The sequence below is a fragment of the Benincasa hispida genome, chromosome 9 (assembly GCF_027475165.1).
Source record: "Benincasa hispida cultivar pf3 chromosome 9, pf3_genome.v1.1, whole genome shotgun sequence".
Taxonomy (NCBI): Eukaryota; Viridiplantae; Streptophyta; class Magnoliopsida; order Cucurbitales; family Cucurbitaceae; genus Benincasa; species Benincasa hispida.
Window position 1 is genome coordinate 2,639,307 of NC_143486.1, and position 13,852 is coordinate 2,653,158.

Consider the following 13,852-nt stretch of genomic DNA (forward strand, 5'->3'; position numbering starts at 1 on the left):
AATATTTTCTCTAATAAAAAAATTGTTCTCTTCTTTTACCCGTGGACTTTGCTAACAAACTGTTAGTAAGTCACCTAAATCTTTGTGTTGATTTCTAATTTCTACTTTTTTTTTCTCTCTCTTTCTAAAATCTACTCATTTCGTCAAATTTTTTACTTTCACATTTGTGTTTCTTTTTCTTTTTAACTTTTTTAACTTTTCTACTTTTACATTGTTGTACCAAAAGCGAAACAAACATAGTCAAAATGAGCATACTTCAACTGATCACATTTAAACATCTCATTGGAGGAAATGAGTAGGTAATGCCTTAATCTTTGAGATGTGTTCATGTTGGCTAACTATCATATATATAGGTTTGATTCCTCCCACTACAACAAAACTATAATTCAATGATATTTAAAAACTATCACAACTAACGTTCGTGATAGAGATTTTTTTTTAATCATTGTATCGCACATCAACGTATCAATATCAATAACAATTTCGAAAAGATGTTACAATTACCCTTTTAACGACAATAATCAATTGTCAATAATAAACTATTACTGACAATTATAAACTGTAACCGTAAAATTCCACAAATTGTAAAAAGTAGTAATAATAATAATAAGTATAATACATATCAAAATTCAATAATCAAATTGAACAAATAGAAAGTTTGTTAATTTTAGTGAATAGTAAAAAGAGGATTTTCAAAAATAGAAAAATAAATGAAATTAGTTACACAAAATAGCAAAATTTTAATATTCTTTTATAGATGCTGATAGAAGGCTATCATGATAGATAGATAGATAGAAACATATGAAAGTATATCATTGGTAGACGTTGATAGAAGTCGATCAATATCTACCAGTATTTTTTGCTATTTCTATAAATAATTTGACATTCTTCCTATTCACTAGTTAAAATTATTAGGGTTTTTATTTTCTTTCCTAAAATTTCTCTTTTTCCTCTATTTGAATATGATAAAAAGGTGGACAAATTTTCCTGGTTACCCTTAATGTTTAATCACTATCACCTTTCCTTTCTCTCTTCCCCTAAAGTAAACAGAAAAGAAGAAAAAAAGCAAAGGAAAACCCATACATTTGAAGAAGACAGTATCAATATAGTTTGAATATTATGCATTTATTATTTTCATACCCTCTAAAGAATCAAACTCATCATCATTATTATGTTTGCATGCAATTGAGCCCAAATATCATTGATTCATTGATTCATTATTATTGTTACTTTTCTTTTCCTTCTTCTCATTATTTTTCTAACTTACTATCATCTTTCTTTTTCCATAATTTTTTTGTCACATCTTATTTTGTTTGCTATACAGCAAGGCAATTTAGTGCAATCCATTATCAAATAAAGTGTCATATTGTAATGCAAATCATTCACAATTTTATTTTTTCATTTTTTTTTAGTTAATTAAGGATAATAATGAATCTTTTAATGATTATCAAATATATATATATAGGTGGCTACAATTGGAAGTCGTGTAATATAAAGCTACTTTGCTAGCTTCGAAGTGTCCCAAGTTCAATTTTTCTTTACAAAAGTATGTGTTATTTCTGCCTATTATTCTTTTTCTTGTAGTTAGTTAAAGTTCTATTTGATATGTTTCTTTTAATCATTAATCCAAACGATCATCTATAAGATAAGAAGAATCTGAACATTGATGTGTTACTCACCACAAACACTTTTGATATCTACATCAGTAAGAGACTTTAAATTGTAGCAAGAACCTTTAGGAATACAAAAATAAACTTACTTCTTTTGAAGTTATAATAATGTATTTATAGAAAATTTCTGACCTAGGACATCCAAGTCATGTTAGGCTTATCCTCGAAACAAATGGAATGGAACAGGTATTTTATATGCCTCATTCATCAAATGGGGAGACTCAACCAAGGTTGAGGTCGAGCAGGTCATTTAAGCTTTTCTCCTCTTTTTCATACCTTAAAGTGTTGGGAACACTTTGACAATAGCCCGTTCCTTGAAAGGAGAATCTTGACCTCCTTCTTGGTCGAGGTCGAGCACAACCTCTCTTTTTCTCCAGACCCATTTAGGTCCTCGAGATTGTTTTGTTGACTTGAATATCATCATCTCATTGATCTGATAATCTACAGACTCAAGTAAAGTTGATAATACACTTTAGTCTAAACCTATCCCTAACAATTATAATCTCCATTTTAATGGCACCCTAGATGAAAATTTGATAAATCTAAAATTTACCCAACGAGAGCTTGATGTGAATTGTAAAAGTGGGCTCTTTTGGGTTAGGGTGACTTTATTCAAGTACAAGGAGTTGATTAGAAAGGAAAAAATATGATTAAATATTAAAACCCTAATTTATTAGATTAATGTGACATCACTAGGTATTATTAGAGCTTAATTAATCAAAGATTATGACTTGAGTTTTACGATCTCCAAGGCAGAAAAAAAGATGCAATTAGTTGACTCTTATGTCAAAAAGTTTGGCCAATTTTGTGACCCCTTAACAGAAGGCCAGCCGAAATTGACCCCATTCTACAGCACCTATATATAAATTCCAATTTCATTTTAACTTATTATAAGCTTTCAACAATAATTATATTCACATATAATTTTAGACCTCCTAATTTTATTCTTTCTTAAAATAACTTTATGATCCGTCAATTATTCTAAATATTAATATCAAACAAAAAGATACCTTTTCATTCCTCAATTTTTGGTATAGTATCTATTTGGTTTCTAGGTTTTAAAACGTTACACTTTAGTCTTTAAGCTTTAAAGTATTACAAATTTTTTCGTCGAAATTTGAATTTTGTTTTAATTTGGTCACTAGATTTTAAGATTTACATTTTTAATTTTGATTTTTCAATAAATACTCACTTTCGGTCGAGTTAAATGTCCATTAATTTTTTTAAAAGAATTAAATATTTATAATTAATTCAATTTTACTATTTTCTATCCCTAATAAATTTAAATTTAAAGTTTTAGTTCAAAAATTAATTAATAAATAATTGACGGCAATTGCTAAAAGAGGGTGTTTAGTGAAAAATCGAAATTAAAAGTATAAATCTTAAAACTTAGGGACCAACTTGAAAGAAAACAAAAATTTCAAGGATAAAATTGTAACACCTTAAAATTGAAGGACTAAATTGAAATCAAACTCAAAATTAAGAGATCATAAGTGTAACATTTTAAAATCTAACAATCAAACAATACTTTAAACCTCAAAAATTAATTAAGATTTCAAAATATTTTGTTAGAAGACCATGTTTGACTCAAAACTCTTTTGTCTAGTGAAGATATAAATAAATAATTCATAAACATATTTTGTTATGAATCTAAAACTTGCATGTTATAGAAACATGCAGTGATTCCCAAACCAAGGTATAACAATTAATTAACATTATTATTATTATTATTATTTATGAAACACATAAATTTATTTAATATAAAAAACATTTGTCTCTGTTGTGTTTTATTCTTGAATTAAAATTTATTAATGGGCATTTGAGAAACCTAAAAAGCTGAACAATGCATGAAATTATAATACTTAAAAATGAATTTAAAGGAATAATGTGAGGGTGTACCCTAAGAAGTACAACATTTATAGGATTCTTGGTTTGGCTCTTATTTTTAGGTCCCGTGAACTACTTGCGATTGTGGCCTTGCAACCATATAGTAATTTTTTTTCTTTAGATAAATTAAAAGGCATATGTGAATTTTGGAAATGAGATAATATATATATAAAACTATATCTCATCACATAAGTTGGATTAGGCTGAATTGAGTCGACGGACTTTTTAGATCCAACCCAATTGTTCGGGTTGTAATTTCTTCAACCCAAATAACCATCATTAAAAAATGAACCCAACCCAATCCAACCATGAAACATTTGGGTTGGGTTGATTCGGGTTACTCGGGTCATTTATTTAATTTTTTTTTTATAAAAAGGAAGTAAAATATTAACATTTTAACTATTTTCATATATGAATCAAGATTAACAACTCGAGTTCAATTTATATAATGTATAATCTTTTTTCAAAGTGTAAAAAAAATATATATATATTTTTAAGAGTTGTTGAAGAATAAATTATCCAAAAAACTTATAAAATTAAAGAAAACTAAAATAAATATAGTATATCTAATTGTACATAAACAATATATATATATATATATATATATATATACATTTTAAAGTTAATAATAAGTTCGGGTTGGTTTAGGTTATTTTAGGTGACCCATGAACTAACCTTACTCATAAAATTTTCATTTATTTGAACCCAATCCAACCCAAAAGAGTTCATAACCCAACCCAAATCGAAAGGGTTGATTTAGGTTGATTGATTTTTTTGGATCATCAATTTTTTGAACACCCTACTTGACTTTCAAAGTACCTATAACTTTTAGATAATTATTATTTTAGTCTTAGAAATGTATTTTAAAAAATAATAGTTAATTTTGATGATTGATTATGTTCTTTTGTTATCTAGTATTCATCTACCCAATAAAAATCTCTTTCAAACAACCTATTGACTCTAGCCTATCGTATTTTATTACAAGCATTTCATATGTATGATTCTTACTGTTTTGAACGTTGAATTGAGGATTGTGAATTAATGATGTATGTATTGTTCTTGTTGTTTTGAATATGTATTGAGAAATTTGAGTTAAAGAATGTGTTTATATAAATATATATGAGTGGAGAAAAAAGTTTAAATTTAGATATTTTAATTATAATCTAAAATTTGTATCATTTGTTTATCTATTGGATCAATATTACATCCATGACTTCGTAGCCGAACATGATTGAAATGTTTTTATGTCAATGTTTTGTTTCTTAAACTTAAGTGTTTTTTTTAAAATAAAGATTCATATTTTTGTTATTTTTAGTTCATATATGTCTATTTTATTTTAGAACAATATAAGTTGTAAGAATATCTATAACTATTTAAATGAAGTTTGGTTGTTTTTTATTTTCAAACATTTTGCTTCATACAAACTATCAACATATTTAGCTACAATTGAAGCTAAGAGAAATATACTATTTTAAAAAGATATATAGTTTTAAAAATAAAGTCAATGTTGATGCTACATAGACATAAGCAAACATCATCCATCCCGACGCTATATCTAAAGTGTTGGCAAAAGTTCAATATCTGTAAAAACATCATATCCCGACGCATACAAAAGTAAGTATCGAGAAAGCATCTTGCCGATACATATGCATGGCGTCGGTGTAGATGGTCTATGCCGACACCATGCATTCGGCGTCAACAAACCCATGAACTTAAAAGGCGTCGACATAGACAGTCTATGTCGATGCCAACGAAAAAACTATCGAGATAAGATATCCCGACGGACATATCCCAATAGTTTTTTCCGACATTTGAAAAGCATCGACATTACTTTTTGCCGATGCTTTTTAAGGCTATCTTGACGATTTGTGGCGTCGGCAAAAGGTCATTTTTTTTGTAATGTGTTAAATAATCTATATTGAAATTATAAGAAAAGCTAGAATAGTTATCTTCTTCGTTATTGTTCAACAACTAAAATAGATTAATTAAAATTAGGAATGATTCTAGAAAAAATTGGTTTAAAAAAAATGTTGGGTGTAATGAAATAATTGGATGTGTAAAAATTGAAAGGCACGTAACACAATTTGCAATATCATTTTTGTAAATTAACGTCGTCAATTCTATCTAATGTAAATGATTTTGTAAATGACACTAACAAAATCTTCATCATAGTTTAAAATATGTGTTTGGACATAACTTGTCATGCCAAAATTTTCCATCATTCATAAAATAATAATTATAACAATAATAAGACTCTTACAAGGTTTCTTTTAAACAATCTCAAATTTCTACTTAGTTTAGATGTTAATCTTGTGAAGCATCCTGTAAATGATTTAAACATTTTAAATCTTCTATAGAGTTGAAATATGACTTCCACTCTTTAGACTTAAATCATAACCTCAATTTTTTATCAATTTTTTTTTTCAGAAAGAACAAGGTATTTTGAAACAATTTCAAACTTCCAAAAATTGAGACTTTTTAAGATCTACTAGTAAAATCGAAACATAATTAAAAAGTTTATGAGAGTCTTTATAGTATATTTGAATTAACCAAAAGTTTTTGAAACTTCTACTTCCAACTAGGAAAAAGATTAAATATTAATCTATGGATAATTGTTTTAGGGTCCGTTTGGATTGATTTGGAAAAAAATATTTTTCAAAAAACTCAACACTTTTGATAAAAAGGAGGTGATTGGAATACATTTAATTATGTCATTTTTGAAGAAAGTGGAGTGTTTGACAATCAGTCAAAATAGTTATTCAAGTGTATTTTAATTGGTTTTTGTCAAAAGTATTTAAATAAAAATGATTTTTTTGAAAAACAGTCAATCTAAATGGACTCTTATTAAAGTGCGCTTAAAAGCTATTTTAAACGGTTTCCTAATACTCAAATTTCTTCCAAGATAACTTGTTTTTTTAAGTTAATTACTTGAAAATGTATCTCAAACACACTCTTAACATAGCAAAATGTCTTTTATCTATCAATAATAAACTACGATAGACTTCTATTACAACTTTTATTATCCATTCATTGACCGAGTGATAGAAGTAGTGATAGAATTCTATCGCGGTCTATCACATATAAATAATGACATTTTGTTATGTTTATAAATAGGTTGACTCTTTTTTTTTTTTTTTTAACCCGCCTTTAATTTATTAAAATTAAATAAAAAATGGAATGATTTGATTGGAGGTTATTGAAGAAAAGTTTTACCTCGGGTGAGAATAAAACAGCTCGCCCTGATTTGGATGGGAAGTGACTAGAAGAGAGAGAGAGGCTAATGATAAAAATCTGAATCACAGGCACTGAGGCTTCACGAGAAGGCATAAGAGAAGTTTAGGGTCCCACACTGAATGATTGTTCAATATAAATCTAAAGATTCCCAACAAAAATATAAACATTTTTAATTAAATTAAATTACGAGTTTACTTCCAACTTTTGAATTTACAATCTACTTCTACTTTTTTTCCCCTAAGAACTTTCAATTTTGCATTATATAAATTCATCATTTTTTTAAAAAAAATTATCTATCTAAGTTTAATTATAACCTTTCAATTTCGTGTTAAATAGATTCTAAATTTTTAATTTTATATCTATTATACTGGCGACATATTCAATATTATTTAAGATTCTCATATATAATATATGAAAAATTAAAAGTTTAGGATTATTTTATATCTAATATATCAATTGATTTTATAATTTAAAAGTATTGTCTGTTGGACAAAAAAATTGAAAACATAATGATCTATTAGATATTTTTAGTGTTTAGAAACATATTAGACACATTTTAAAGTTATGAGACAACTAAACAAGTGAAAATTGAGAAACCAATTAGATATTATTTACTTATTTAAGGGTTTTGTTTATATACGTATCACTAAAGTTATATTCGGTAATCATTTTGTTTTTTATTTTTGTTTTTGAAAATTAAGTTCATGGATACTACTTCCATCCCAAATTTCTTCATTTGTTATTTATCTTACAATTGTGGTTTAAAAAACCAAGCCAAATTTTGAGAACTAAAAAAATTAGTTTTGAAGAAGTTGTTTTTGTTTTTGAAATTTAGCTAAGAATTCAATTATTATATTTAAGAAATATGTAAATCATTATAAGAAATGTGCATAAATAAAAAAAATAAAAACACAAAATAGTTATAAAACGGATCTAAATTATAGGATTGCATGATTGACTGTTTAGTAAAGATAGTAATGTAATGTGAACCTGAAGAGGAGATGGGAATTAAAACGTGAGACATGGGTTGAGAAATTTTTGCAGAAAAGTAAGAAGGGGCATTTTCATAAATAACATTTCATTCATACCATTAGAAATAAATATCTTTTTTTTTTTCTTTTTTTTTTTTGAGAGCAACATTAGAAATAGATGTGAGATAATTTGAGATCTATAGTGTATTTTTTAGGCATATGTCACTCATATTTCATCAAATTTGTGTTTCATGAAAAAAAAAAAAAAAAAAAAGAGTCAAGAATTTGGAATAATTTATAAATCAATTAAAACATGGTTTGCGTATAAGTTAGTCTCATTAGTTTAAAACTGATTTTTTAAAAAAATAAAAATTAAATACTGCTTTACTCCTTATACTTTTTTGTTTTAGTTTATTGTAATAGTTATATTCTTAAATTGTTCATTAGTTTTGGTTTATTTTGATCCCTATATTTTAGAATTGTTCATTTTTGCATTGTTAACTTTAGTTCATTTTGATCCTTATATTTTTAAAAAGTTGTAATTTTGGTCATTTTATTTTCGTTTTTAAAGGATAAAAAGGGCCATTTTTAAAAAAAATTTAAGAACCAATATGAACCAAAATTGAAAATACAAGGACCAAAATGAATATTTTTAAAGTATAAAGACTAAAACGAACTAAAGTTGAAAGTAGAGAGACCAAAATGAACAAAAACCAAAAGTACAAAGATCAAAGTAGTATTTAAACCATTTATTTTAGTTAAGATGCATTCATATTAACTTTTTTTTAGTATATTTATATTAACTTTAATAAAGGATCGAACCTATCTAAAATAATATATTTACCATACAACGAAAGTAGTAACTTATTAAAAAGTTTATAAATTAAAAGCCTAAAAGTGTATTAATTTTTTTAAAAATTATGATGACTAAGAATAGAGGTGGACCGAAAATCAAAGTCAAAATCGGATTGATGGACCAAAATTGAAGTCAATTAATTAGAGAAGATGAGAGATTTGATCGGCATCGGTTATAGAAAATGCAAACTGTAAAATTTGAATAACTAAACCGACCAAAATTGACCGATCGATGTTTCGCACACCTCGACGATCGTGATCAATTTGAATATTTACCAAATTGATCATAATTGATTTGGTGATGGTTTGATTGGAAACTGACTACGAACAATTCTTGCATACTCCTAGCTAAGGGAATGAAAAATAGAACAACCACGTAAATCATTTTAGAACCTAAAATTGTAATTTACTTGAAAGCTTCTTCTTCTTCTTCTTCTTGTTTTTTTTTTCTTTTAGAAATATTTATTTAAACGAGAGAGAAAGAAATAGAAAAAATGAGAGGGTGGGGACATGGCTAATCAAGCGGTGGAAAATGTATGGGGTAATGACAAACGAAGAGAGTCAACGGCTAATGATGACTTTCAGGAGCACGCTGCTTTTTTTGTTATTCTATTCTTATTTTTACTATTCATCTCAAAAATTAAAAAAATTAAAAAAAAAAAAGTAAAAACAAGAACAAGAACAAGAACAAGAACAAAAACCCATCATTTTTATTTTTTTATAATTTGTCAGGAAAAAAAATATTTGTTCTTAATTTTCACGGTGTTCTACATGCATGCTCGTGAGAGTGACCTGTCAGGGAAGCCGTACTTGACCCGACAACTCCACGTGTCATTCTATTAGTGGTCTGTGAGGAGCAGACTCCTTCACGGTGCCTGACTCGAGAGGGAAAGGGGGCGGCATAATTCCTTTTGACACTTGCTTGCCTGGGCCCCTCTTTTTACCCAATCCTCTTATCGTACGGCTATTTCTTTTTTTCTTTTTTTTTTTTTCTTTTCTAATTTTCATTACATAATTATATGGCCTAAATTATTTCGTGATAAAATCATTTTGGATCTACATTTGACCCCATAAATCATCAAAATTATCATGATTTTGAAATTTCACAGAAGAATATCAAATACTTTGAATTTGAATTTAAATTTTAATTCTCACCGTTTTAAGATTCTCGTTTTTTTTCTCTCACTATTATATCAAGCAATTTTAATTTTTTTAAATAACAAATTTAGTATATTAACACATTTAGATGCCTATTCCATACTTTATTGAACTTAGATAAATGGTTTTAACAAGTCTTTTAAATTTTATTCTTCTATCTAACAAGTTCATAAAAAATTTAAGGGTTTGTTTGTTAGAGAATCCAGATTACAAAATATTAATTATATAATTTTTTATAACTATTTTTTGGATTGAGTGATCTAAATAGTGCAAATTCTGAAAACAACATTTGTATGTTTTCTCATATAGAGATATATTAAATAAAGATATTATGAATGTAATATAAAATGTATTATAAATTATATAATATTACAAAACAAAAATTATATAAATTTTTGTAAATATAAATCATATTCATAAATAAATTAATTATAGTTCATTGTCAATCAAATATTAGTGAGTAATAATAATTATCTTGATATATGATACCAAAAACTAGTCTTTGAGTTTTTTAATTGATACAGAATTTTAATATGAACTTTAGAAATTTGAATATGTGTTGGAGTCATAAGATTGAAAGTTCGGTGCTTTACTTGATATCGAATAAAAAGGTTATTAAAATTTTAACTATTTAAAAGTTTAATGACTTAACCTTCAACAACTTTTAAATAGTTAGATCTTTTATTGAAGGTTATGTTCTTAATTTGAAAAAGAAGATCATCTCTCTAAATTTTGAATTGTGTTGAATTTTACATAGTCCGTGACATTAAAAATGGCTAAATTTTAAATATTATAACTTTTTTAATTTAGAGAAATTAAATATTATAAAGTTGTTGAGAGTATGAGCATAAAATTAAATTTGTATACTTATTTTTCAAAAATAGTAAATAGACTAAAAATATTTTTAGGAAGAAAAAATGCAAATTTTGTCAAATCAATATCCCATCATGATTAACCCCTTCTTCCTTCCAAAATTATAGGCAGACATGTGGGTCTTATTTTGTGTTATATATATATATATATAATTCAAAAAAATAAATTATTTTCAACCTAAATTACAAAGCTAATGATAAAAGTGTACTTACTTAAATCTAATTTCAAAGGTGGAATTCATACAAAACTCTTTGAAGTAATTTCAAATCTATGAAAGAATCATTTTTTTTTTCGTTTGAGTTCCTTAAAAGAATAATCAACAAACCCAATAGTCTTAGATCAAGTAGTGTCATAGTTGGTGCTGCTGTGCATGCAGCTATTTTTACTTTAACGCCTTCTTTTTTCTTCTTATCAACCCATCAAACTTTAATTTTTTTTCAATATTCTCAACACTTATTAAAGCAACAATCTTCATGTAGTAAATAATGAAATTTGAGTTTTTTTCCTCATAAAAATTGATGAAAGTTACAATGTATCCTATTTATTTACTTGAATATACATTATATTTATCATCATAGAACTACTACTTCTTACCATGTAAGAAATTTTAATAATGATTATTTCTACTTCAATACCTGGTTTTAAGAAATAAATACAGAAATGCCAAATAAAAATTGGAGAAATTATTTTAAATGATAAAATTATTAAAAATATTTACAAATAATAGCAAAATATAAGAGTCTATCGCTATCTATCGCGGTTTATCGTAGATAGACAATAGAAATTTTGCTATATTTATAAATATTTTGATTCATTTTCCTATATTTGAAACTCCTAAAAATAGATGAATTTAATGACAAAACTTCCAATTTTTACCATATAAGAAAGTTTAATAGTTATTTCTACTTTCAATACACGGTCTTAAGAAAAAAAAATGTAGAAGAATCGAATGGAGTATAACTCGATTGACACCTATTTATCGTAATTTTTTTTTTCTTTAAAAAAAAGGAAAATAAAAAAGAAAAGAAAAGCTTGATAATGATTTTGGAGCTATGTTTGGTTACCCATTTATGGTTGTCCAGTAAATAGTTACCGTATTCCAACTTTGGGCTTCGCTAATTTCGATCCAAACACAAATTGGTGTCTCATACCAATAGACTTCGGCCCATATCGCTCCTGTAATGGGCCTTTTACTACACAATTCTCTCCCAATTCTCTTTCACACACATATATTTTGTAACATTATATATTTAATATTAAGTTATTAACTACCTAATTTACTAGAAAAATCTGGATATTTAATTATGGTGAGATTAATTCGAAAAATAGTTAAAAAAATCTAAAGTAATAATAAAATAGTGACATTATGTTAACTAGATGAACAAAATTAGGAGGACAATTGTTGTTAAGGAATATCAGCAATTACCTGTATACATAACTTGACCCTGTTTTTTTATTACCAGTATTTTATATTGTCAAACGAAATATAGTTAACTTAGTGGAGGATATATTCCACAAATTGTTGGAACGATGAATTTGATAGAATATACGTCTCAAAATTTTAAAAATCATGGTAGTGAGAATTCTCTCCCTATCGACCGTCAAAGAAGAGTCTAATCTGTTGTAAAACCATAACACAAATTAAAGAAATCACAATAAAATCTAAATCGATAAACACTTCGTGTGAGTAATAAAAGTTATGGTATTTTTTACGTAGTAATATTTCCTTTTCCAAATTGTTAAAATAATAACAAAAATAGTATATAAAACTAATTTATTAAGAATATGAGAAATATACAGCCAATTCATTAAGAATGTATATAAAAAATTATGAAAAATAATTCAAATATTTGAATAAAATTGAATATGTATAAAGTAATGAAAAACCATTTAAAAATTTGAATAAAACATATGGATAAAATAGAAGTTAATAATATATGGATATTTAAAATATAATTTGATACAAAAATCTGGATATTTAATTAAGGTGAGATTAATTTAAAAGTGGTTAAACAGAATATAAAATAATAATAAAATATGGAGATTATGTTAACTACATGTCAAAATTAGGAGAACAGTTGTTGTTAAGGAATAGCAACAATTACTCTCTATACATAACTCGATCTTGTTTTTTATTCTACAATTACGTACTATTCGTAGTTTCATCAACTACTACTACAAAACAGACAAAAGGCAAATCATGAATTTAGAAATTTGTGGTCATGTGCATGTCACGTGAGTGGTTTATATTTTATAACATTATATATTTAATATTAAGTTATTCACTAACCATATATGTATTTCTCTTAAATTTTACAAAAAAAAAACTATATTAAAAAAACCATATAATTATATTATTTTCTAACTTTTTATATGATAGTTTCAATCAAATTATTATTATTATTACCATATGTAAAGTGAGAAAAATTAAACTCTGACGTTAATGGTGATATGAAATTTTCCGACATTAATGTTGATAGTATAAATTTCATGTCGGTTGAAATATACTTATTTTTATAAAAATAAAATCGTTAATAATCAACTTCTCAATATTTATTTATTTAAATGATAGAGATGTGATTGAACCACATTAATAAAATGTATACGGAAGTATAAACTTTTAGGACCTAGCTACCGAAGAATTTATTTAATTTCTAATTTTAGATTGTTAAGACCAAGAGGAATACTTATTTAAAATCTCGTATCAGACATCTAGAGAAATATTTATTTAATTTTTTAATTTTCAGCCGGTTATAATCTAGGGATATATTTATTTAAATTCTTATTTTGGTAGATTACAATAAAACATACCATTTATTTTTTTAAAAATGTGTAAATTTTAAAAACATATTCATATATTATATTTTTCTTTGTATGAAAATTATTGTTATTATCATTATTATCATTTAGTCAATTTCCAAAAGAAGAAAAATATCTTCGATGAACTAAATTTAATATTTATTGAAAGTACAATGGCTAAAATCGAACATCTAAATGTACATGGACTTGTATATATATATAGCAACTATTAAAGATGATAAAAGGGTTTTTTTAAGGCTCCGTTTGGTAACTATTTTTCGTTTTTGAAAATTAAGCCTATATTTCATCTCCAAATTTCTTCTTTAGTCAACTATTTTTTATCAATTATTTTAAAAAAACAAAGTTAAAAGTTGAAAACTACAAAAGTAACTTTTAAAACAAATT